Below are 26,718 nucleotides of genomic sequence, written 5' to 3' on the forward strand. Positions count from 1 at the left end.
CTCAGGCAGCCAACATCCAACCCAGCAAAGGGCAATTCAGGGTGATTTGGATTCAGCCAAATCAATTCCAGCTGAATCCAAAACAGTCCACAATTTTTTTCTGTGCACATGTCTAGTCATAGTCTCACAGAATTCTGTCAGCCCCACCACTTACTCCCCCACTGCCAAGTGAGGGGTGGTATAAAAAGCAAACAAATTGAATGAATAAATTGAACAAATACCTCACAAGGTGCCTGTTGTAAGGAGAGGAAGACAATTGTAAGCTGCTTTAAGGCTCCTTAAAGTAGAGAAATGTATAGAAAACCTATTTCATTTCAGTCTCCAAACATACCGCTAGATCCATCATGAATATATCTAACCTCTTTTAATGCTACCTAAGATTATTGCAATCATCGCATCTTGTGGATGAGAATTTCGTAAGTTAATTATTTGCTGTTTGAAGAAGTATGCATGCCTTCAGCCATTTAAGCAGCAGGCTTTAGCATCTTTCTGTATGGGGAGAGGCCTTTTTTTCAGAGAATCTGGGGCATGGCTGGAGCCTCTCCATTGGGTATTACATGTTCCAGACTCCTCTGGTAGTTGTATGCCCACTGCAGCACTTTACAACTTAGAAAATCGTTGTCTGTATTCATCCCATGTTGTGCACTTTTTCCTAGCACAATCAAGCTTCCAAACAATGGCAAAGGCCCTCCAGGCATATTTGGCTCACATGCTGTTCTATGGCTGTAATGATCTGATCGCGCATGCAGGCTTTTCTGTGAGCGAGGATGCTGTTCATTATTTATTTTTAGCCTTGCTGCTCAGTCATTCAGTGCCTTGCCTCATTCATTGCAACCCATCCAACTTTGTGAAATGGATTTTGATACTGAATATTATCAGGCAGTAGCCATATGTGATTTCCCTTTTCTTAATGCTAATGATTCTAATAGCATGCTATTATCAGGATTCCCTTATAATGTACGTTTTATGGATTGGCTGCTGGGCAAATCTTAGTTAATGAAAACTCAGAGATAGGTATGATAGATATGCCAAGTGATGATCTAGCTTTTAATTGTTGGTCAGTAATTAGATAGGTGTAATGGAATTGGATGCTTAGGCAGAATTTAACTAAATAGGTAAGGAGGCAGGAGGGGGAGCCTAGTATTTCTAATCAAGCCCACCAAGCATGGTAATTTTTTGGATTCCTTCCAGTGCATAACCTTTTTCAGTCCTGTGCTTGAATTCAGGTAGCCTTTTGATCTTCAGATCATTGTCAAATATTCTCAAGGTGGAATTACATCTGCATCTGCAAAAAATCACAACCCTTCCTATTCTATACACTTACTTCCTGCTACTGAGGTACACTGTTGGCATTAAATTAACCCACAAGATCTACCTAAGGAAAAATAGCATCAGCTATATGGGGGGTGGAGCATGAGAATGATATAAATCTGAAATATAAAGCAACCAGACCAGAGAGCACTTTAAAAACTCAATGTTGGTTGTCCTTACAACAACCCTTGAAACGGTTAATGAAAATTTAGATAACCCAATACTGAAATTTCTACAATAAACCTCTGGAGTCCCTAAATGTGTGTTGGGAGTTGGCCTGAAATCCCTTGAAGCTCAAGCTTAGATCAGAGCTTTAAAATGGAGGCTCAAGTCTCTAAGAGCGACTCCCTCTGAGGGACTATGTATCTGGTAAAGCAGAATAAATCTTATACCACCTGGGACAAATTGCTGGACTCAAACTACATTATCCCAAGATCTCTCCAGATATGATCTATTACTGGGACACCAAAGAACTTTTCAATACAGTGAAAGAACACATGGAGAAGCTCAATTACTTACACATCATTCTGACATCTAGACATATCACCACCCGAAAAGATGCCAGATTACGTGAAAAATCGAACAGTTCTAAAATCTAGAAGCGCTTTTCCCCTTGGATGTCTAAATGGACGACTCTCATCAGTTACCAGCGGGCACTATGTAAACAGAGGGGCATCTAATCATTTTGTCACCCAGGGCAGTAGCATGGTGACATAGGGCTGCTGGTGGGGCAGGAACACCACCAAATGTCAAAATTAAAGCTTGACCCTGCCTGACCTGCTGGGCTGTGCTTTGCTGCAGCCTCCTAGTGTCCTCTTGGGGTCCCGTGCCTGGTGAGAGGGAGCAAAGTGAGCACCAGCAACCACCGTGCCCCCTGCATCTCCCTACATGCTTTAAGGAGGAGAATGACTGAAGACTCCCAAATTCACCAGCCTGAAGCTGCTTCAGTGGCAAAACTCAGTGGGGGGTCCCACAACCAAACTTTCAGCAGCTCCCCTCAGCTGCAACACTTTAAGGAGGAGCACAACTGAAGACTTCCCAGTTTGCCAGCCTGAGGCCACCTCAGGGAGAGAAATTCATCAGGTGGCCCCAGCATAGTATAGTCTTCACATCCCTCCCCCCCCCCCCTGCGTGAGAAGAAGAAGCAGCCAACAGTGGCACCTCCCAAGTGCACAAGAGACGATGAGGCAGGGTGGGAAGGGAGGAAAAGAAACAATAGTCTCACATGATGTCACATTACCACTGGAGAGGATATCTTTGGGTACAGGGGGGAATTGTGAGTAAGTTCCTGGCCGAGGCCTTCTCACTTTCCACAGTCTTACCTTTCCTCATCTTGAGAGTCTGAGAAGGGGATGGGGGAGGCTAAGAAAGAAGGGGGGAAGGACCCTGTGTGGGGTCTGGTAGAGGTAACCAACCAGCGAACATAGGAGCCAGGCAGACAGGGCTGCTTGCTGGCCATGCTCCTGCATGTCTCCTCTGCCATCACCCCCTACCCCATGTGCTTCCTCCACCAATGTCTCTTCTGCTGGCCTACCTGCCCTGCATGTCTCCTCCACACCTCCTCCACCCTCCTGCCTGATAGATACTGGAAGGACCTAAGGGAGGCTGCATCCAGCACCCCCCCCCCCATGGCACCCAGGGCTCATGCCCTGACCACCATACTCTGGATATGCTACCATTTATAAATCAGCCATACTCAGAAAGGTTATGCATAGCAGTAGGAAAATAGAGGCTGTAGATCATATCCTCCTTGATTGCTGTATCCATTCAGAGTACAGAAGTTGGCTGATTTTCTCTATTGAGGGCTTGCCCTCTGTCCCATCCCCTCGTAGGGTGATGTGGATTCTGAGACAATAGGCTGATGGAACAATAATTATATCATCATTACAACCCCTTGAGACAAGGCACTGCAATTTCCATTTCATAGGCAGGGACTGACCACATCTCAGCAGACAGATTTGAACTCCAAATGCTGCCCTGACTTAGCTGTGCCCAGGCATTCAACAAACAAGAGCTACAGTTGCCATTTAATGGAGATTGAAAGGACAAGGGCCTCCACTCGTAGAAGACTGAGATGGCTATGGCTATTGCTACCTCAAATGCACACATGATGTTGCATTCTTTACTTAACAAGGCAAGGGCAACATAGAATAGAAGTGGCTCTGTGGGAAATTCCTGTGATGGAAGAACTGAAACTCAGTAGACTAAACAGGTGATGTCACTCTGCCATGATTCAGCTGTCTGTGGCTGAATGGATGCCACCCCCATCCCCACTCCCCCACACACACCATAATGAAGTCCTTAGACTTGACAACTCGTTCTAAGAGGGAGAGGTTCATCACTAGGTATAGGCAGGAACTAAGTAAATGCAGTTCATGCTGATTCAGCTTGTGGCCAAACCGTAAAGTGAACAATGAACTGAACCAGGAATTTCATTCATGAGTTGAAATGCGAGCCCTATTGAAAGTGACCACAGTCCTTTTAAGTGGGGTTTGCAGAAAGCCTGAAAACCACCTGAAAATCTTGTTCCTCACGTCTCAGTGGCTCTCTCTGTCTCCAGCCTTCTGTCACTACACTTCTTCCAAAGCCTACAATTCAAATCTCCTTGCCTTCTTCCTATCACCTTTGCCTCATCTGGCTGGAAAATATGATAGATGGGCCAGTCACATGGGGGATTCTGGACCATTCTGTTGTGTCCCCAATGACTGAAGGATATAAGGGACTGTTTTGTTGGGTTACAAATTGGGTATTGTGAGAGTAGCATGACCCTAGATTGTGCCTTAGGCCCTGATGTGACACATATATGTAGGGCCAAAGGTCTCCAGCAGGCTCCTCCATATGTACACTTGTCATGTGAACCTCTGTGCATGACTGGGAATGCTGTTTTTTGCTGAGAGTTGTGCATACATGCCAAGCACTTCTACATGTACAATGGTAGGCAGCCAGTTTTCTCTTCCAATTCAGCCAAGTTGAGGGATCCAGGTTCAAATCCCCAATCTCCCGTAAGCTCGCTGGGATACCTCGTGCTCGCCACACACTCTCAGCCTAATCTGCCTCACAAGATTGTTGGAAAGTGGAGGAGCACAAAATAATGTAAGCCATTTGGAGCAAAAGGTAGGAAATAAAGGGAGTAAATAAAATCTACCACTACTATTTATTTTTATTTATTTTTTGGGGATTTCCATCCCACCCCTCTAAGTAGTACCGTCTCATTTAAAATAGTTTAGAATCATAATTATCACTGCTGCATCAGCAGACTAGGGAGCACAAGGGGACTCTAGTAGAAAAGAATCCATAGTATTCTTTATATTGCCTTCTGAATCTATTCAAAACCTGGTACTCTGTTTTTTAAACAAAATACCAGTATTTCTTTGTTTTATTCTCCACCTGAAACCTGAATGCATTTTCAGTCCAGGAGAAAAAAAATCTCGCGATTGGATCTTTTGTTCAAATGACTGAGCTGTAGTATGAGTTCTACTTCCCAGATCCTTGCCTGGTTGTTGTTCTTTATTCCTTTCTGGAAACCTTCTTGCTCTAACTAGCACCTATCAACAAGGTGTGCCTTGTTCTCCAGTCCCTCTCTGAGCTGCCAGCCAGCCTCCTCTCCCTCAACCTCAAAGCAGCATGAAAATATTCAGCAGTCTTGCTTTTGTTTCATAGCTTCTGCAGAGAACTGTGATGGGGGGGGGGGAATCGTAGAATATAGCCATTGCTTCAATGCCATGTGTGTATGTGCTTAAGGGCTGAAATTGCCAAAATGAGGCACCCTTGTGCCCCCTATAAACGAGCAGTCACTGGCCTGTGTCTCGCTCTCTGAACTGCTCACTGCTCAGAAACCCAGCAGCAAGCTTGGACTGAAAAGGTTAAAAAAAAATTCTAAGTGCAAGAAGCAACGCTTTCCCCAAATTTAATCAGGAAGGGTCACCTAAGTGACAAGCCAAAAATAACAATGACATCCAGCGACTCAAGCAGCTTCTAGTGGAACAATGCTTCCATCTAGAGGCCAACAAAATGAAGACTGATTTTACTCGCTGCAGTCAAAGAAGCCTCCCCTCCCTTTAAAAAGACAACAATGACAATGAGCCTGGCAGGAAAGATTTCCTTTATTCATTCAGTTGCTTGCTTTCACATTGGCTAGTCCTGGACTGATCCAAACAGAATTCTATAATGATTTCACAGCCTCTCTCCTTAGTTTGCTTAATGCTATTTTTTCAATAGCATCATCAGTAACCTAATTGCTGCATTTTGCAACTGTTGGTTAAACCAGCATGCTTATGGATTTCTGTGTTGGCCTAATGATTGATTTTTGTGAAGATAAGAATTCCCTCCGTTTCAGTAGCTCCATCCTTTGAACACTGTGATTCAGCTAAGGAATGAAGCCTCATTGTCCTCAATGGCTGCTTGATAAATGTACTAGGCTTCTATGGGAATGCAGATACATCCATGTTCCCTTTATGGCCCCGGGCACCAATGGTGCCTATGTTGGGCCATGGCTGTGGGGAAGGGAAGAGTTGGGCTGTCCTGGTCCGGCTCCTCCCCACCTGTGGCTGTGACAATGGCATCCCAGAAGGAACACAAAATGCCCCGGGGAACTTCATTATAACACAATATCCCAGCCTTAAAAATTACAATTGGCCCACGCCACCCCCAGTGCAGCCGAACCTTGTCTCCTTAGCTGTCTCATCTGGAAGCACAAATCTGGGGCAGACCAGGTCCAGCTGGGAAAATGCTCTCCTGTATGGATCCAGGAAGTGACACAACAGCCTGCCAGTGCTGAAACACCCAGTGGCAGCACGGTACAGCCTGTGTGGAATGGATCATTGAGGAGCATCTGGGAAAGTTCTCCTGTGATTTTGATGCCTCTATTTTGCTCTCCTGATCTTCCTGAACTTGCACCTGTCCAAATCACCAGAAATGAACCAGTTTGTTTGGTCCTAAAATTCATGATGGTTCACCATTCATCAACCAAGCATGCCATAAACCGCATTTCTCCACTTCATACCCATCCTTATTTGGAATACCTCAAATAATAAATGCTCCTCCCCTCTGGTTCCTGTGGTATACATTTATACACATTATTTAATTATTTTATCATTTTATTTTTTGAAATATTTTAATGTTTTTTTATTTGCTGCCTTGAGACCCTGATTGGGTGGAAAGATGGCATAGAAATGTTCTACATAATGATCCATGCAATGGTTACCTCCAGGATAGATTACTGTGCCCTTGTCCCTGATCCAGAAATTGCAACACAGCAGTATGGGTCCTCACTAGAACGTCTTGGAGGGACCATATCTGGCCAGTTCCCAGACAACTGCCCTGGCTCCAGTTGGATTCTGGATCAAGTTCAAGGGTATGGTTTTAATCTTCAAGGTCATGTGCGGTCTGGGCCCAAAGTACCTGAGGGGCCATCTAACTGACTGTCCAGATCACCCAACCTTGGTCTCCCTCCCAAGCCAGCCCCTTCCCCTAGCACATTGCAGATCAGGCCAGGAAGAAGGCACCTCGCGTGACGCTTCTGGCAGTCGAAGGAATGGCAACCCTGGCACATGATCCAGCTAGAAGATGCCAGATGATACTCACCACAGTGGGAAGGATGCCTCCTAGATGTCCTGGACCACCCACCGACGTGGCAGAGGAAGGACATGGAAAACCATGGCAGCCATGGCAGACCGACCCTCCTATAGGACATGGCTTCAGGGCTGAGCATGTTGGGTAGTTGGGTGGGGAGGAAGAAGGGCAGAATGCCAACAAGGAGGCCAGGTTTGTGGAATAGAAGACAGGGGGTATAAAAAGGGAACTGATGGAGAGCACGGGTGGTGGGTAAGAGAGCAGAGAGAAAGTAGCAAAGTAACTGCCAAAAGGAGAAGCAAACAGGAATGTAACTGAGCAATGGGTGGGGGGGCTTTCATTTTGAGCCTCTCAAAAGTTCCCCCTTTTATACCAAAAAAATTCACCCATAAGATTTCAGTTTAGGCCTACTTATAATCCTTAGATAGAAGTCCCTTCTATTAGTTGCTATGGTGCTCTCTTAGGCCCTCCAGCTACTAACTAGACCTGAAACTAATTAAAATTTGAGGTTTTAACATAAATTTCCAATCATGATGAAGCTGAAGAAAAGCCGTTTTAAACTTAACCCATAAGATTAATTTAAATGTGATAGTCTGACCACCATCACCACCTCCCTTTGATGAACTTGAATTTAAGCATAATTTATTTCAGGTTTAAATATTTAGACACATAAACAGTATAATTTCAGGAGCCTCGTTAGCATAGATTTTACATGCAAACTGAAGAAACCTGAAAACTATTCCCAACAACTGATTTCATGCTTTCCCTTGGCATTTAACAGTTTCATATTACAGAAATTAGGTTGGGCTGAATTGACCAAAGCAAGACTGGAACATGCTTGTTAGTAGTGTGAGTTGAACCCTTCCGATTTCAAGCAGTGGTGAATGATAGAATGCTTCTCCAGGTCAAAACAGCCAGCCCATAAAAGACAAACATATGGCATGCTCTACATTCTCCCTATGTGCATGGTGCTGATGGGAGAACATTCTAACACATGGCTTTTGAGAGTTTTGAACATACAGTACATTTTCTTTGGAGTTCTTCAGACCAGTTTTCAGATGAAATTATTCATATAATGCCAGCTGTCTCAACACAGTAGGGATATAATATGGTTCATTCTTCACGTTGACCTTGGAGTTTCTTTTTACCACAGCCCACTACATGTACCATTAGGCCATTTCAATTGCCCAACCAAACCAAACTGATGGTAGCATTGTACCCATAGAAGCAGCATGTACAGAGATGGGCATGGAAAGGTGATAGCACCCAGAGGATCCACCCCAGCCTGCATGTTTTCAGCTTAATATTAGCACAGAGGTTTCATGCATGTAAACTGTATATACAAAGGTTGTCTTTCCATAATCAGGAAACCCAGGCAAGAACTAATCCTAAATGCCAGGACACAGCTCATTAATGTACATTTTGTTCTATGTGTGCATAGGCTCTAGTGTGAAATGAGGCTCTATGTATACAGGTAACAAACAAGAGCAATAACTACAATCCTGCTTTCCCCCCCCCCCCAAAAAAAAACATACACACACACCATGCCTGTTGCTCATACATGCTTATGGTGTATGTACTGGACTTCTGACTGACAACTTATCATATCTAGCCCCAACTACTCTGCACTGCCCAAATTCCTCTCTCACAGTGGAACACTGTTGTTTATTTTCTCTTGACTTATTTCTTTATTTATGGCCTCCAAAATGCCTATCATCTTTCTCACAAGTTATTCCTTGTGTGAAATTTGCACTAGTAAATTATTAAAATGTTATCAAGGACAGGCAGACATGCTCTGCTTCACCCCCCTCCCCACTGCTGAATAAACTGTTGTATAATTCAATTTTTGTTCCACTTTCCTCATTAACACAAAAACATCTCCAACAAGTCAATATTCAGTTATTTGGGGGTTCTATTTTTGGGGAAAGAATGGATGCTTCATTTTACTTTATATTTAGCATGACAAATTAAGTTTCTTAAATAAGAGATAATCAGAAACAAACCCAAAAAATCATGTGTGATAAATATATCTCCTCAGCAAATTGAGGGAGGCAAGGGACTGGATGTATGCTGAATTCAAATGGCTGATATCCCACACATGGAGTCGTATACCGTTGATGCCTGCTATTATGCTCAGATAAACTCTGAGACTGCAATTCTAATAAGGATAGTATACTGGCATTACATTACTAATACTATATTATAATATTTTAATTCTTATAGCCTGCCCTTCCCAGCTCACTCAGATTAACTCACCTTTATGGAATTGGGGGGCGCGGGGCAGGATGCAATATTATTGCTATAACCAAAATATATTGTGAGATGTGCATATTTTAGACATACACCTTCACCCTTAGAAAGCAGAGAATGTGTACATCAGTTGTGGGTGCACTTATCTTGTCCTTGGTAGCCACTCCCAATTCTGCAGACAATTGTAGGGCAGTTTAGCAAATCCATTATTTCACCCCAGTGCCATTCAGTTATGGGGCATACTGAAACAGGCATTAACAACTTCTGGAATCAGATCCCCCCCCCCTTAAAAATAAGATCCACCAAGCTATGTACATGCAATTTCCTCCTGGATCTTGGTGCCAAATCAGCATGAATATAGCCATAGTAGATAACTAGCAATGCAGTTGCTTCAATTCAGCATTTGGGTAGAACTGGGGTGGTAAGTTTGGTTGGTTAGTAGTAAGGACTTGAATTTAGTCTTTTTGTTGTTTGTGGTTTGTGAAGATCACCAAATGATATACTATCTAGTTCTTCTAACCCAGTTATTCTGGTTGTGTATTCATAAGATTGGAGTGAGTCCCCAGTACAGCAATACCATCAGACCTCATTCAATAGCCATGTGTAGAGCCCCCAGGAAACCTCTATTTCATCATTAAGCCACCTCTGCATTAGCATGTTGAGGCTTGTCATTATATTTGTAGATCAGACAAATTCTGATTTATTGCTCTGGACTCCCTTGCATGTAAGACTCTATGTTGCTTATTTCAATAGCTGATTTCCAGATAAATGGATAAATTGGATAAATGGGTCTTCTTTATATACAGAAAAGGCCCTGTCAGTAAATATACAGCATTTCTGTGATTAAGTCTGAGACTTATGTACATTTTTCAGGCTTGTATGTTCTTATCGCTACTTTAATTCACTCTTAAAAGACATCTATTTTTTAAAGAAAGGATCTTGCTTCCTGATCAATACTTTTTATTCCAAGGCTACTGCAAAAGTTTGAGCAAGGCAATGAGAAACTGCATGAGAGATGGGAAAGGTGAACAAAAGAAAGGATGCAGTCATTTGGGACCAGATTGAAGAACTATGGATTATCAATGAATTCCAAGAGGCTTACACTGGAAAACAGGAAGGAGATACCATCGTACTATTTTTGTAAAGTCAGATGTTTCAAGAAATAATTCCATATAGCACTTCTTGTTGTGCCTCTTTAAAATAATGTCAGTCCCATTCTGAAGCTCTCCTCAAAGTACAGTTACATATCGAGAGAAAATGCTCCAAGTCCGGTGTAACAAATAGCAAATGATTAATCTTAGCCCAGTCTAAGAACCTTGATTGGCAGTGGGTTCTGGAATTCTGTAGATAAGAGTGGCAGTTGAGAATGACAGTTCAGTTGGAGTTGAGTTAAGCAGAGTAAAGGATTGAGGAGGATCCAGAAGTAGGGACGTGGAATCAGTAGTCCTTCCCTGAGGAAAATAGTTCTGAGAAAGAGGGGTGGTGGGGTTAACTATTAGCAAGTGTTTAGGAGGAAAACTGGAAATGTTCCTGTCTTCACAGAGTATTTTTGGATCTTATTCTATGTTATATAATTAGGCCATTCCATGTATAACCCCCACACATTATATGTAAATCGTCTTGAGTCATATGGGAGGGCAGTATAAAAATCTAATCAATCAATCAATCAATTAATTAATTAACAAATAAATAAGGAAATAAATAAATATTTAAACAAACACTAAAGGAACTCTTTGAGCCTCATGGGACGGTGGTATGTAAATATACATATACACATACATAAATAGGGAATGCAGATTCTTCTACGTTTCCTTCATGCAGGACAAATGAGGGCCCAATCTGCAACAGGCCCGGGAGTGGGCTGGCACAGTGACAGCATCATGTGGAAATGGGGATTAGCCCCGCTTCCATATGAGCTCCCTACCAGACCTTTCCACCTGTGCGGAGTCAGTCTCAGTAACAAGCACCAGTATCCTGGAAGGTAGTCCTTACAAACTGAAGCTCCATTTTAAATGCATCACAAGGCGCCAGCATTAATAGCAAAGGAGTGTTTGGTTCCGGGTCAATATGTTTTCTCTTCCATTCATGAAGTTCCATGCTCTTGTCTATTTGCTAGGATTAAAAAAAAATTTTTGGGTGCTAAACTGGGGCTAAACCAACAGGATTGTGTTTTGATGGCATTTCAGAGTGTGCTTTGAGGTCTTCATTTTTCCTGGGGATGCTACCGTCCTCAAAGCAACTGGTGGCATCTCATCCACTTCCTTTCTGGCTGATACTATCATCATTTGATTTTTCAGTTCCTTCCTTGAAGAAGGCAAACTTCTCTGGGAATAATTTTGACTTCTAGTCATCCCCCCCCCCACACACACACACACACTTAAAAAATAAAAAAACGAAACATCTGACCATGCAAAACCGATCAGGTCATATAAAACTCCCTTTCTGTGAATGTCTATGGCTTTCTCTCTTATTATTATTTTTGCTACAAAATGCTTCAAACTACTTATTGTAATTTAAATTTGATCGCTGAGCCAGATTCCTTATGCTGTAGGGTGAGGGGTTATTGCTGCAATTCACAATTTCTAAGGCTTAAGGATGAAAAAAAAGGCTGTTTGAACTTGCAAAAGAGGCAAGAATTAATCTAATGTGACTGCATTTGTAATGAAAACTCACTCCTTTGCTGTCCTTAATAATGTGGGTATTTGAACAGATGTAATTAAATGCCCCTGTAGATAATACTTTGGGCAAAGAAAATCTACATTTTGCAAGAATTTGCTTGGAATAATGTGAACATTGTTTGAACTTTGACACTGAGAGGAAAGTCTTTCCTTCAAATTAGAAACTCCACGTAATGTTTGGCTAATTTGTTAAACGTCTGGCTTATTTGACTATTTAAGATCATCACGGTAAATATTTGCCTTTACTACACAGAGTTATTTATTAATTTTTATTTTAGTGAGGCTGAATTTGGGTAAGTAGCACTTTGGATGTTTTCAATGTTTTACTCAAATTCAGCTCTCCCTTGTTCTTGTTATATGAATTAAATAGTACTTCAGAATGTTGTATTTTTGTTTCTGAGCATGATGATTTTAGGTGAAGTTTTCCCATTTGTTTTACTGATTTTTTTCATGACATGTAGTGCATTCCTAAGCACTTGAAGTCATTGTTGTACAAATGCCCTCCAACATATCACATACTAAACCAAGAACAGAGTTTGTAACACCCTGCTTCTTATACTAAGAGTCACTATTCAAGCTCCCTTCCCAACTATGACATGCTCTTGAAGGGTTTATTCTGCCTGCTGTATGTTTTGTTTATATGCCTTTGAGAGCCAGCATGGTGTCGTGGTTAAAGAACGGTTTAATTATGTAAAATGTAGACTTGTTGAAATCATGCCAACTTGTTTACTGCAGCTTTCGAGACAAGGACTGGGAGCAATAGGTTCACATTACAGGAAAGGAGATGCCACTTAAATATTAGAATGCATTTTCTGATGGTGAAGGTTATTCATAGATGGAATAGGCTGCCTCGGAGCATGGTGGAATTTCCTTCTTGGGAGTTTTTAGGAGGAAATTGCATGAGCATGACCCATTATGCACGGGGGTTTTAGAGCACATTCGGGATGGAATGGCGGCGACTAAAATCACCGATAATGCACGGTGCCGGCTGCAACCAGCCGCAGCTTCGGTGCATGCCGCCGAAAAAGCCGCGTTAACAAAACGCAGAAGAAAGTGCAGCTTCCGGGTGACCGGGGCGCAACCAGAAGCGGCGCCCGAATCGCCGCGTGCATAATCGGTTACTCTGGGTTTTGCCGCCGTCGCGCCCCGCCCCATGCATAACCGGTGTGCGTCGCATCTTCCCCCTCCGCGTTTTCCATGTGACCCGAAATCGCCGTTTCAGCGGCCGTGCATAATGGGCCCATCTGTCAGGAGTGTGTGTTTTTAAGTCCCCGAGAAGGTGAAGTCTTCCAGCTCTGTGTGATTCTGATTCCCCACTCCTCCACATGAAGCCAGATGGGTGACCTTGGGTCAGTCACAGTTCTCTCACAGCCCCACATATCTCACAGGGTGTCTGTGGTGAGAGTGGAAGGAAAGATGATTGCAGGCTGCTTTGAGATACGAAAGGTTCGAGAAAAGCAAGGGATATAAACCAACTCTTCTTCTTCTTTGCAGTCACAAGTATTTCACACATTTAAGAACCAGAAGATTGCTTGTTCTTATTAAAATATATATTTTAAAACTCCACCATAATTGTCCTAAAATAGGTTATCAACAGTTCAAAATATATGCAGTATATGAAAAGGCGTGTTGTGTGCTGCATGGTGCCTGAATATGAGCTAGAGAGGAGATTCAGCCACTCTCCTCTTCCCAATTTAATTTCTAGAGACTTGGAGGAGCTGTCTGATCCCTAGACAATGACAACTCCAGCAGCTCATACCAAAACAGTATAATGTCCTAAACAAGCAAAAACAGGGATAGTGATTAATCTGGGAAATAGAATCTGTCCCCAGCAAATAGGGACTAATGAGGTATAGGGTGTGATACATATGGAAAATCTTTATATCCACTTTCTGTGTGTACATTTGAAGCAATAAACAATGTGGAGTTAAATTTGAAATCAAGAGAAAAAATCAACCCATAGAAAAATGAGTCGGTTTGTGGAATCTTCAAGACTAAGAAATACATTTATTGACAGACCCACCCATCAAGCTGGCCATACCCTCAATCCCTGGCCCACAAGAAGCTTGCCTGGCCTCGACCAGGGCCAGGGCTTTCTTGGTCCTGGTCCCAACAGGGTGGAATGAGCTCCTGGAAGAGCTAACAGCCCTGTCGGAGCTTTCACAGTTTTGCAGGGCCTGTAAAATGAAGCTCTTCCACCAAGAGTTTGGTGAGACCAGGTGGTGGAACATCGACTGGGTCCCTCCTCTGAATGCCCCTCCGAGAGAAATCGGAGGCTTGTATGGTCTATTGAGTTGATAGGCAGGAAGAAGGGGGGCAGGGTTGTGGCTTGGGTTTATTTTAAAACAGTATACTTTATTTAAAATTGATATAAACTGCCCTGAACTGACTGGGAGTGGTAGTAAATTAATATAATAATAATAACAATCATCATCATCATCATCATCATCATCATCATCATCATCATTATTATTATTATTATTATTATTATTATTATTATTATTATTATTACAGGGTCTGTTACTTGTCAGATAACCTTCTTACTAATGTGATATAAATTTCTTTCTTTGCTGGATCTTTTCAAACGCAGTTTATAAAATTGATTTACCCCCTCCTCTATTCATTAGACAAAATGTACTAAGATGATGATTCATCTAATGAATTAAGCTTTGGCCACAAATATATTTGTTAGTCTTTATTTCCTCCTGGAAATAGTTTAGGTTTCATTGATCACTATTGACTTGGCATTCCAAACATTCTTAGGAATGACTCCCCCCTCCCTTACCTTCCTTTTGGGGAATGCTTAATTAAACAAAGAGAGGAAACAAAGCTGAACAATCAAGACAACATGTGATGGAAAATGGGAGGGAAAGGAACAGTGAATAGAAAAAGGGCATGAAGTTCTATGAAAAAGACCAAAACAGCTGCAGAGAAGAAGGAAATTGTGAGGGGAATTAAAGATGTCAGTCTTAGGATGGAGAGAAAGGTTACAAGGAGAACTAATAGGAAAGAACAATCCATTTGGATGCCATCAGAGGTTGCTAGTGAAGGTGTGCTTTTAGCTCCAACTGGCCTGAGAGGGACTAAAAGAGACAATGATGACAGTCCCCAGGACCAGACTGTTAGACCCCTGATAAGTGGAGTTGATCAAGACTGACTGAAAATGTGATGGAGCTGAATGAGATAAAATAGTAGGGGTTAAAAAGCAGACCCAAACAGCAGCGCAGACAGGAGTAGAATCTTGTCCTCTTCATCAATAAAGCCACAAGACAACAATGCTTTATCGGTGGCAACTAGGCATCTGGGTTTTTGCATACCTGTCTGTAATCAGGCTCTCAGTTCAAGGAACAGCACATTTTTGCTGTCTGGAAGCAGCAGGAAGCTATTATTTGTACAATTCTACATATGATTACTTGAGCCTTTTGCTTTATGCCACATGTATAGAGTAGGGGGTTGGGGAATGTGTTGATTTCATTGTATAGTATTTATTGTTTAGTTTTCTAGCTGAGACCCAAGTCAGATTATATAGTATAAGTCAATGCAATCAATAAGATGAAGCATCTCATAATCAATGTACTAGGACAAGAAATATATAAATATGAAAACAAAGATTGTTATATGTTATAAACCAGTGGTCCCCAACCTTTTTATCACCAGGGACCGGTCAATGCCTGACAATTTTACTGAGGCCCGGGTGGGGGGTAGTCTTTTGCTGAGGGACGTCATCACTGCCGCCGCCTGAGCCCATGCTCCTCTTGCTTTCCCGCCGGTGCCCCTAACTTCCCACCGCCTGCTGGGGGGTGCTGCCAGCAGCAGCTGCCAGTGCCATGCTGAGGGGGAGCCCCAGCCATAGCAGCCGCTGGAGAGAATCATAGAATCATAGAATCATAGAATCATAGAGTTGGAAGGGGCCATACAGGCCATCTAGTCCAACCCCCTGCTCAACGCAGGATCAGCCCAAAGCATCCTAAAGCATCCAAGAAAAGTGTGTATCCAACCTTTGCTTGAAGACTTCCAGTGAGGGGGCACTCACCACCTCCTTAGGCAGCCTATTCCACTGCTGAACGACTCTGACTGAGAAAAACTTTTTCCTGATATCTAGCCTATATCGTTGTACTTGAAGTTTAAACCCATTACTGCGTGTCCTCTCCTCTGCAGCCAGCAGAAACAGCATCCTGCCCTCCTCCAAGTGACAACCTTTCAAATACTTAAAGAGGGCTATCATGTCCCCTCTCAACCTCCTTTTCTCCAGGCTGAACATTCCCAAGTCCCTCAACCTATCTTCATAGGGCTTGGTCCCTTGGCCCCAGATCATCTTTGTCGCTCTCCTCTGTACCCTTTCAATTTTATCGATGTCCTTCTTGAAGTGAGGCCTCCAGAACTGCACACAGTACTCCAGGTGTGGTCTGACCAGTGCCGTATACAATGGGACTATGACATCTTGTGATTTTGATGTGATGCCTCTGTTGATACAGCCCAAAATGGCATTTGCCTTTTTTACCGCTGCATCACACTGCCTGCTCATGTTTAGTTTACAATCCACAAGTACCCCAAGGTCTCGTTCACACACAGTGCTACCTAGAAGCGTATCCCCCATCCAGTAGGCATGCTTTTCATTTTTCTGACCCAGATGCAGAACTTTACACTTATCTTTATTAAATTGCATCTTGTTCTCATTTGCCCATTTTTCCATTGTGTTCAGATCTCGTTGAACTCTGTCTCTATCTTCCGGAGTATTTGCCAGTCCTCCCAATTTGGTGTCATCTGCAAACTTGATGAGTAGTCCCTCCACCCCCTCATCTAGATCATTAATAAATATGTTAAAAAGTACCGGGCCGAGCACCGAACCCTGAGGTACCCCGCTACTCACCTCTCTCCAGTCTGATGAAACACCATTGACAACAACTCTTTGAGTGCGGTTCTCTAACCAATTCCCTATCCACCTAACGATCTGAAAATCCAGATTGCAGTCCTTCAACTTATCCATCAGAACATCATGGGGAACCTTGTCAAAAGCTTTACTAAAATCCAAGTAAATGACATCAACCAAATTTCCCCGATCCAGCAAACCTGTTACTTGGTCAAAAAAGGAAACTAGGTTGGTCTGGCAGGACCTGTTGGAGACAAATCCATGCTGACTTCCTTGGATCACCAAATTGTCCTCCAGATGTTTGCAGATCGCTCCCTTTAATATCTGCTCCATTATCTTCCCCACAACAGAGGTCAGACTCACTGGTCTGTAGTTTCCCGGGTCATCCTTCCTCCCTTTTTTGAAGATTGGAATAACGTTTGCTCTTTTCCAGTCCTCCGGGACATCTCCAGTCCTTAAAGAGGTTCCGAAGATGATGGACAAGGGCTGTGCAAGTTCTCTGGAAAGTTCTTTGAGTACTCTCGGGTGCATTTCATCTGGACCAGGGGATTTGAACTCATCCAGTGCAGCTAAATGCCTCTCGACCACCTCTCTATCCATGTTAACCTGCCACCCAGACACTATCCTTTGGCTACAGCCATCTCTAGATGTGCCTAAACACTTAGACCTGTGGGAAAAAACAGATGTAAAATAGGCACTAAGCCTTTCTGCTTTCTCTGCATCTTTCGTTAGAGTTTGTCCATCCGCACCCAACAGCGGGCCTATTGCCTCCTTTACTTTACGTTTGCTCCTCACGTAACTGAAAAATCTTTTCTTGTTACAATGGGCTTCCCTGGCCAATCTTAGCTCACTCTCAGCTTTGGCCTTTCTGATGATTGATGAGCACCAAAGGTGAGCTGGCAGCAGAGTGGCAAGGCAGCCCCTGAGGCAGAAGCCGGGGAGGAGGACGAGGAGGAGCCGCAGCCCGGTACCAACTGATCCATGGCCCGGTACTGGTCCCTGGACCGGGGGTTGGGGACCACTGTTATAAACAATACAGTAAACAGTATAAAAAAGTAGAAGACAATGCAAGGAGATCAAGACCATAAGAATATAAATCTAGATTAATCTAAATTAAGATTGAAAACATAATAAAATATTGATATTGCCCAGAATGGTTTATCATATGCGGAAAGTGGAGGTAATAATAATATAACCCCCACCAGATTTGGCAGGTACAGACAAAGAGGTCGGCAGATCTAGGCATCACTTTAGGCTTCAATCGTATGTAACCCTATAATCTTTATAAAAATATCCTCCTGAACAATTCTGTTTTGTGCCAGGCCTTGGAGACTCTTGGGAGCAAAAATAGTTCCCATTACTAAGCTCCATCAATTAATGGCTCCAAGTGAGAACTGCTCATTCCCTGAGTCCTCTGCTCACTTGATATGAAGCCAAAGACATTTTCTTCTTCCAGATTCTTCATAGTGTGTCTTCAGGACAGTGTGGAGGAGAGGAGTGCCTGAGACTGGAAAGACAGTCGCCAGCAGCAGAATCGTGATGAGTACATGCACAACTGGGACCCTGTTTTATTTTTATTTTTTTTGGGGGGGGAGGTTCTAGAAACCTTCATACTCATGTCTTAGATGAGGTTACACTCCCCTTTAATAGTCAGGTTCAAACCATAGAGATACCGCTCAGTACAGCAGACATGTTAGAGAAATGCATGGCTTCTGTTGTAAATAATAGGGATGTGCAAGGGAAAAAAACTGAACCATTTTGGATGTAGTCCACATTGTTTTGGACCAAATCTGATCCATTCGAATCACCCATAGTTCTTTCCGATTCAGCCAAATTGGTTGGGCCAAATCTGTATTGATTTGGTACCATTGAAACCAATTGGGCCATTAAAGTCTATGGAAATTTCCCCCTTTTTTTTCTTCTCTGGGCTCTGAGGGGTGGGGTTGAGGTAGTTTCAAAAAGATTGGCCCAGGGGAGAAAAAATAGATTATCTGGTCTGTTCATAGGAAATCATTGGTTTTTGGATAGGGACCCCCTGGTCCAATCTTTTTGAAACTTATGGGGGTGAGGAGAGGCTCCTGCAGCCATTCTGCAAGTCTGGTGCCTCTACCTCCTATCCCCCACCCCCCCAGAACCCAGAAAAGACTGAAAGGGAAATTTCTCTCCTTTCTCTTTCCCTTTGATGCTTAAAGGGGTGCTTCTTTGAATTGATGAATCATGCTGAGTTGTGATTCAGCAATTCAGACAAGACTGATTTGACCATTTAAACTTGTTTGGGAATGGTGATTCGACCAAATTTGACTGATTCAGGTACTTTAAGGTTGATTCAGGTACTTTACAGCCAATCCAAGTTGAATCACACATTCCTAGAAGGAGTGCTTTCGCTCAGTTTCAGCTGGTCCGCTAGCTGCACAATGATCCATGCCATAGTTACATAGACTGGACTATTGCAATGCACTCTACTTGGACTACCCTTAAAGAATGTTCAGAAGCTGTAGCTAGTTTAGAATGTTGTGGCTAGACTGCTGGTAAGAACCAGCAACTAGGATCATCTGAACCCCCCCGCCTTCATCCTACAGCAATTACACCATCTTCCAATTCACTTCTGGACCCAATTCAATGTTTGGATTTGAAGTTCAAGCCCTAAATGGCTTGGGACCAGGATATCTGAAGAACCATCTTCTCCCATACAATATTGCAATATTGCACCTCATACAATAAGTACTAAGATCACAGGCTCTCTTGACTGTCCATTGACCAGAGATGCATATCTAGTGGATTCATGATTATGGTTGCCTATGATTATGAAAGAACCTCCCCAGAAAGGTTCACTGGACCTCCTCACTCTTGACTTTTAAAGACAGCTTCCTTTATTCAAGATGGGGTTTGATTAAGTTAAGGTGTTCTGCCTATCGCAGTTGTCAATTATTGATTTTGAATCAGTGGTTTAATTTATTTTATGTATTTATTGCTTTATTGTAATTTAGATCAACAGCCATTTTGAGATGCAGGAAAGGTGGAAAAATTCTGTCTGCTAGAAAGTGCCCAGATGCTGGGATGACAATACAATAAAAACCTTTTGCTTCAGTAGAGGTGACAGGCTTCTGGGAACCAGCTAGCCACAGAATGGGAGAGAAAGAAGCCAATTAAGTATTCAGAGACATTGACTGCTGCAGTGTCGACTGGCTAAGAGAAAGGTAAGAGCTGGGGATTAGACCCTAACAGGGCAATATGTTTTATAGATGCTAGCTCCGCTATGTGACCGACCTAACTACCTGAAAGAATTTAGTTCGCTAGTTCAAAAATTTAGTTCAAACACAGTGGCCACCCTACCAGCACTAGTTTATATTCCGTACAAGACTGCAGAACTAACAATGCTAGAGAACCGATCTGACCCCTTGAGGCAATTAAAATACACAAGAAGAGAAACTGCAACAAGAGCTGTGTTTGTTATTCCTTATTACCAACTTGGTTGACTAGGAAGCTATGGAGTTAAAAAAGAAACAAGCCATGCAGAGAAGACAGGCTGTCCTTCTAAAAACATTTCCAGTGTGCTGATGTCAGTTCACAGGAGTTCTGCAAATCTGCCTGTGGATGTAGCTTTTTGCCCTTTGCCTTTGCTGCTTCCATTTCTGTGGTTGGCTTTGATCACAGCAACATCTTTCCCCTGTGGCCCCTCATGCTCCGCTTGCTGCTACCACTGCTGCCAATTCCACTGAGAACAGGTAATGGGCTATTGATGTTCATTGTGTTCGAAGTCTCTCTGAACCACCTTTTTATTTCCTGTCACCCATTGGCAGGTAATTCTCAAGTGACCTTTTGGAGAAGTACATCTATGGAAACCACTTGATATGCAGAAACTCCCAAAGTGCATCTAGAATTAGCAACTACTCCAGGTTGCTCTGATCACTTTGCAATGTGCCACTTCACATCCCTTAAAGAGTCTGATTTGGGAAGTAAATGGAGTTTGGAGCAGGTGAAACATTAAGTAATTACAAATTATTGGGACACTTCATGGTGTAAGGACCCTTCAAATAATTTTAAATTGCTTTGCACTAATTGTGATCAGTGCTGCATTCACTCCCAAAGCCTCTTCAGGATGACAGCAATGTTGTATTTTAGGCCCTGACATATAGAGCTTAGGGTGGAGGGTGGCGGGTGGGAAGCTTGTTTTAAATTCAGATTTTTTCCCCCCATGTTTAATATGAAATCCATCTCTGCAACAGAAGTGAAAATCATTTCCAGCCCCCAACACTGACTTTCCTTTTCTTTTTTTTTAGTAGAAAAGAATAGTCAAATCAAAGGTCACCAGAGGGGAAGTCAGACAACCAGCTAATGAATAGTGACTTATTTCGGTGTCCATACAATCATATGAAGGAGCTGATCTGCCTAGGGGATGAGAAGTGTTTTACCATGTTCTCGCCGCAGTTTGGAAAAGAGGGGAAGAAGGGCATGATAAAGGTCATCCTTATCCAGCAGAAAGACAAAACAGACAAGTGGCTGTGTGCATGGTTGTGCACTGACCATGCATGGTGTTCTCGGTACAATGGTAATTTGCATTCGGCTAGCTTAGTATGTAATTATTAGAAACACAGCTGGGAGTTTCCATTGGAAAATATGTTAGATTTACAGCCCCTGTGTTGTGCTGAGATTTGCTCTGGAGTTTTTGAAATTATTTTAGCTTTTAAACTAGTAGGAACATGTGTGACGCTGTGTGCTATAATCCCAGTCTTCATTACGGATCAGTGACCAATGTACACTCACTGCCTACCACCATGGAGTTGTTGAGACTAAGAAGCAGTAAGTGCACGATAGCTGTTCAGCTCTATCTACCGGCTGAAGTTACACAGACTGAAGATGTTCATGTGAGTACAGGCATCAAAAGAAGGAACCCATGGCCTGTTAATATAAAAATCCATCACCTAACCACACAGTACAGGATAGAAAAACACCTGGTTGTGAAAAATATATAATACTCTCTGAATGTGTGTTCTGTATATTTAATGTATTTTTGACCCCTGAGGCAAGTTGTAGAGGCCAAAACACGTATGATTTCATGTTGTTCTTAGGATATATCCAATAGGAATGCTTGAACATTGTCTGGCCTGATATTCAGACTCCTAATGTTATTAATCTTACATAATTGGCACACTATATAATAAACAATTTATTTTATTTATCATAGCTGGACCATCTTGACAAATGTTTTGGGCTGAGTATGTGTTTCTCCTCTTTTGCTGTTCAGTTTTCTCCGGAGAAGCTATTACCAAATTGGAACAGCGCAATATTGATGTTTCCCATCTTACTGGAATCTAGAATGGCATTAGCCACTTATACCACCATGTCAGCTTGTGCAGGATTCAAGGCCACTGGCTCCCTCAGGGCTAACAAGATTTCAAGAGTCAAAAGCTTATCCCCTGGAAATCTTGTTGCTCTTGAATGTGGGACCAGACTTGAATCTTGCTCTTTTACTATAGTTCAGTGTGGCTACCCGCTTGAGACTAACTACATCAAATTGTATCTGACAAAGGTATCTTTGATTCTTGAAAGCTTATACCCTGAAGATTTTGTTGGTCTCTAAGGAGCTACTGGGCTCATATCTAGCTGTCAATCAAACTGTTGACTGATGAACAGACTGATATAACCACAAAGTCTGTAGCTGTTTGACCAGCTCACTTTCATTTTGCCCAATGTTTTTGATCTTTCCCTCTCTCTTACACATTGCAATCTATGTGCTCGTTCTAATCCAGTATCTGATTTACTGAGATCACTTTAATTGTTTGGATAATGCTGTCAGTGTTTAGAACAGCCTTTCTCAACTTTTTACATTCCTGAGGCTTCAAGAAATCCCAGAAGTGGCATAATCATGCAGAATATAGTTGGGAAGCATAGCTGTGTACATGTCCACCTGTGGCCCCTCCCCTTCCCACCCCTTCCAGGCCCATCACTGCCCATTTTGGGAGGGTGGGTCAATGTCGTTATATATGGTCATATCACCTGATAAATGTTTAACAATTTTTTAAATTATAATAAACATTAATTAAGTCCCCCACCCATTTGGGATACTTCCAGGGCTGTCAAGAAACCCTAGGATTTCATGAAATGCTGGTTTAGAATAACTCCTTAGATCCAGAAATTGTATGTGTGTGCTATTCCCTAGTTCATGAAGATATTGAACAATACTGGATCTGGGTGCCAAAATAAAAGTTTGTTGCAAAAAGTTAAAATTTATGACAATTTACATAATGCCTAGCATTAAATTAAAATATAAAAACTAAAGAATCTAGCTAGATCAGACCACCAGTGCTAGCACAGCATCCTGTTTACCACACTAAGAAGACAGGTGCCTCTAGGTAGCCTTTAATAAGAGAAATAGTCCTATTCCATTGTTTATTCCCATCATCTGGTGTAATATTGATTTACCCATTAATAAACCAATTAATTTAAAATTTTCATTTGCATCTAGATCAAAAGCTACGGTTGAGTTAAGATGCATTTGTCTTCATTTTTCAACACTGAGTCTGTTGAATATACTCTTCAATGGGAGCATTTTTAAAATGTGCAGGTTTCTTTAAAAGAAATAGATACCAATATGTTTTACAAAATCTGCATATCCTGAGAATAAATAATTGTAGTTCCCCCCCCCCCCATAGAATATGGTACACATTTCTCCTACTTATATCCTATGTCACCACCACTGTTTAATGTATTGGACTGTAATAGTTCATTATAGATTACTATTATTTTAATTGAGTGCATTTCAGAAGAAAGTAATGGGTAGCATGTGCTTTGGTTTTTTAGGTCCATTCACAGCAGGCATCAGTCAGTGTTTCCTTTTCGCCCTCTCTCTCTCTTTTATTTTAGATTAATATTACTCATTCTTCATTTCTCCATCACTGTCATTCATGAAAATATAAAATCACATGTGTGATCCCAGTAGGGTCCATATGTTTGACTTCGAGATGCTGACAGCCCATAAGGTCAACAGACAGATGGCTGACGTGCTGAAGAATTGACAGAGCAGAAATTCAACGGCGATATCCATCATTCAAGCTGACAGGCAAGATAATTATTACCCTTAAAAATCCAAGCAAGATCATGCTGCTTTTTATGCTGGTGGTATTATTCTTCTCCCAAGAACCCTCAAAGGGAAGTACAAAACATAGTCGGTAACAAAAGGCCAGAAAATTTGGGGGGAAGGGGAGGTATTTTGAAATATTGAATGTAAAAATATGTAAGCTTCATTTCTCAGAACTCCAGTAAAGAATCCTTGTTCTTCATATATCCCAAGAAAACCCGCCATGGGAAAGCACAATTTGACTTGGAATGTTTAACTTTAATAATTAACCTTATGTCCACTACAGCCAGGGGCAAAGCCCATTGCCTGTCTAGCTTGCCCTTTCCCCAGCCTTTAACCATTCACGTGACCTCATTTACTCCTGGATCTTTGGCTGTTAGCATTATTTTTTCCCCACTGCACCCTCAAAGTGCCTGCTGGGAGACTGTTATTCACTGGAGGGAAATGTATTAATGAATGCTTAATTTCCTGGTTGCCTTGCCACCAGATGTCTAATCCAAGCTATAAGCTATCTTTTTGTCTATCATTTATTCTTCAAGGTTGATGGTGCTTTGCGTTACATTGCTGTAACTTATCTGGCACAGCCAACTATACATTGATCAGGGGAGTTGGCCCATTGGGAAGACCTTCTATTGGGTTCACAGCTGTCTTCAACTATTTGTTGAAACGACAGCTGCTTCCTACATTTGTGGCTTTGGGAAGTAGAGCCAAAGAGCAGGGAGACATGATGTTCTTCAAAGTTGTGACTCTGTGATTTCCTTTCAGATATTATATCATGCCAGGGAGAGGGAAAGGAAATTAGAGTAGAGGCTGAAAGACTTAAATGTGTGTGAGGAGAAATGTGAATATAGCAGGTAGGAGGAACACTGTAAAAAGAAAAGGGCTACTGTTTTGTGTAAGTCCCATGACAACCAGTTGCGAGTTAGGTAGATTTCCCCAGGACACATCTCTAACTGTTACTGCCACTTATGAAGTATATTAAAGTAACTCTGGTTAAGACATCTATGCAAACTTTCAGCCAGTAAGTGAACATCTAATGCTACCTATTACTAGATAGACTAGTCATCCTTCAACCCAGTATTCTCTTCTTGAGGCAACTTTCCAAGATCTTGACAAAGATCTTTCTCAGCTTTATCACCTGAAATGGGACCCTTATCACCTGAAACGGGACCACGTACATATGCTCTGTCAGATACCTATTGCCCCTTTCCAGGGGGGCATGGGTTTCTACTGGGTAGGAACTTGGTGTAGCACTTGCCTAGGCAAAGGTGGTAGGTTGTCAGACCTAAAATCTGAGCCAGCAGCTCCAGATACTTTTTCAGTATGCCAGCTAAGCTGCTTGCTTTCAGCCTAATCTCCTCTGGAAGCTCCTCAAGATGGACAGCATAAAGGGATCTGTTAACTACAGGCAAGAGTTGACTGAAGAATCCCATAAGATCAAGCCTGCAGATATAAAGCAACTGCCTCCAGGCAAGTTGTTAGTATTGAGCAAGCAAGCAGTTGATACTGAAAAACTATCCCTACTGGATCTTGGGATCTAACCTCTGCCTTTATTTGACCTCATGCTTCATCTTCTCTTTGGACTGTCTTATTATTTCTGAGCCTCCTCACTTGATCTTGACTGTGGTTCTGTTTAGTCCTAGACTCACATTTCTTAGCCTGACCTGCATCATTACTGTCATACCCTATGGACCTTGCATCTGTTTCTGATCCCCTGTTCACCTGACCTCTGTTCTGACTTGGATCTCTATTCTGCATCAATGTTCATGAAACCACTTGAAACTCCAGGTGAATTTCAGTGCTGGTTTTATTAAATATGGAAGCTTGTAGGTAAGCAAACAAATGTGGGCTGTGACTCAGTGCTAGAGCAACAGCTTGGTGTATAGAATGTCCCAGGTGTATCTCCAAAATCTCCAATTAAAAGAATCAAGTAGTGGTTGATGTGAAAGACCACTGTCTGAGGCTCTGAAGTCAGAATAAACAATACTGACCTTACAAGCTGCTGGGAAAGACTTTCTTCTGGCTGAAGCCCTGGAGAACAGCTGCAAACTATAGACAATACTGAACTACATGAACCAATGGCCTGATTTAATATAAGGTAACTACATACTTTTTTGTATTTAATCCACATAAAACTTTTCCTAAGGACTTTAAAGTTTATTGTCAGGCTTCTGTTTCTTTCTTCTGCTGACCTCTACATCAGACATCTTTGGACCAATCTTGGAACTTTTCCCTATATATATTACTTTTCCCGTAAATATGGAGCCATGCTGATATATTTTTAACAAATGAAGGATTCTTTACCTTTGTGTCTTGACAAACAAGAATGTTGAATCCTCAGCTATCTCTTACTTTCAAACGGATACAAGCATAATTTTTCTGGTGATATTATTTTTCTCAACTCAGGTGACTAGAGGGAGAGTTCTGTTAAATGAAAATCTGAATGTAGGGAATAGCCAGCACTGAAACATAAGAATAGCCACATTGATTTAAACTAAAGTAGTCCCATGCTTAACATTAAATTTAAAGTGTTTGGTTGGACTGAGATTAGGAGAGCAATGTGCATCCCATCAGATTCACATTGAGTTTGTAATTAAAGCCTCCTGCCACCCGTTATTCTTTCAAGAGCAATTTAATAAGGTACCAATACAACACAATGCCCGTGTGGTTTGCAAAGAAATATGAAAATCATGCATGCGCATATTCAATATACACTCCGAAACTGATAAATATGTTTGTCCATATGCATGGAGAGTGCTCACACAAATCAACCACTTTGTAGTCTTTACTCATTATGAAAACTGGGAGAGCAGTACGATGCTCAAGTAACACCAACAATAATGACAAATCCGCAATATAAAAACTTCCACAAATATTTAAGAACCAAAGAGACACAATAAATTGAGGTGAATAATTCCCTTACCAGATCTGGCAGTGTGAAGTTCTTTTATTAACACAAG

The 26,718-nt window shown here is 42.1% G+C and overlaps 2 long non-coding RNA genes across 2 annotated transcripts in view; one reads left to right on the top strand and one right to left on the bottom strand.

Annotated features, from left to right (window-relative positions):
* Positions 1 to 26,718, bottom strand: part of LOC143843299 (uncharacterized) — a 206,810-nt gene that overhangs the window by 149,613 nt on the left and 30,479 nt on the right. The window lies entirely within an intron of this gene.
* On the top strand, positions 11,889 to 21,275 carry LOC143842620 (uncharacterized). Its single transcript, XR_013233225.1, has 5 exons — positions 11,889 to 12,038; positions 18,137 to 18,216; positions 19,668 to 19,877; positions 20,481 to 20,656; positions 20,961 to 21,275. It is a non-coding gene; the product is annotated as an uncharacterized LOC143842620 (long non-coding RNA).

This window comes from Paroedura picta, chromosome 8, assembly GCF_049243985.1.
Source record: "Paroedura picta isolate Pp20150507F chromosome 8, Ppicta_v3.0, whole genome shotgun sequence".
In the NCBI taxonomy this organism is placed as follows: Eukaryota; Metazoa; Chordata; class Lepidosauria; order Squamata; family Gekkonidae; genus Paroedura; species Paroedura picta.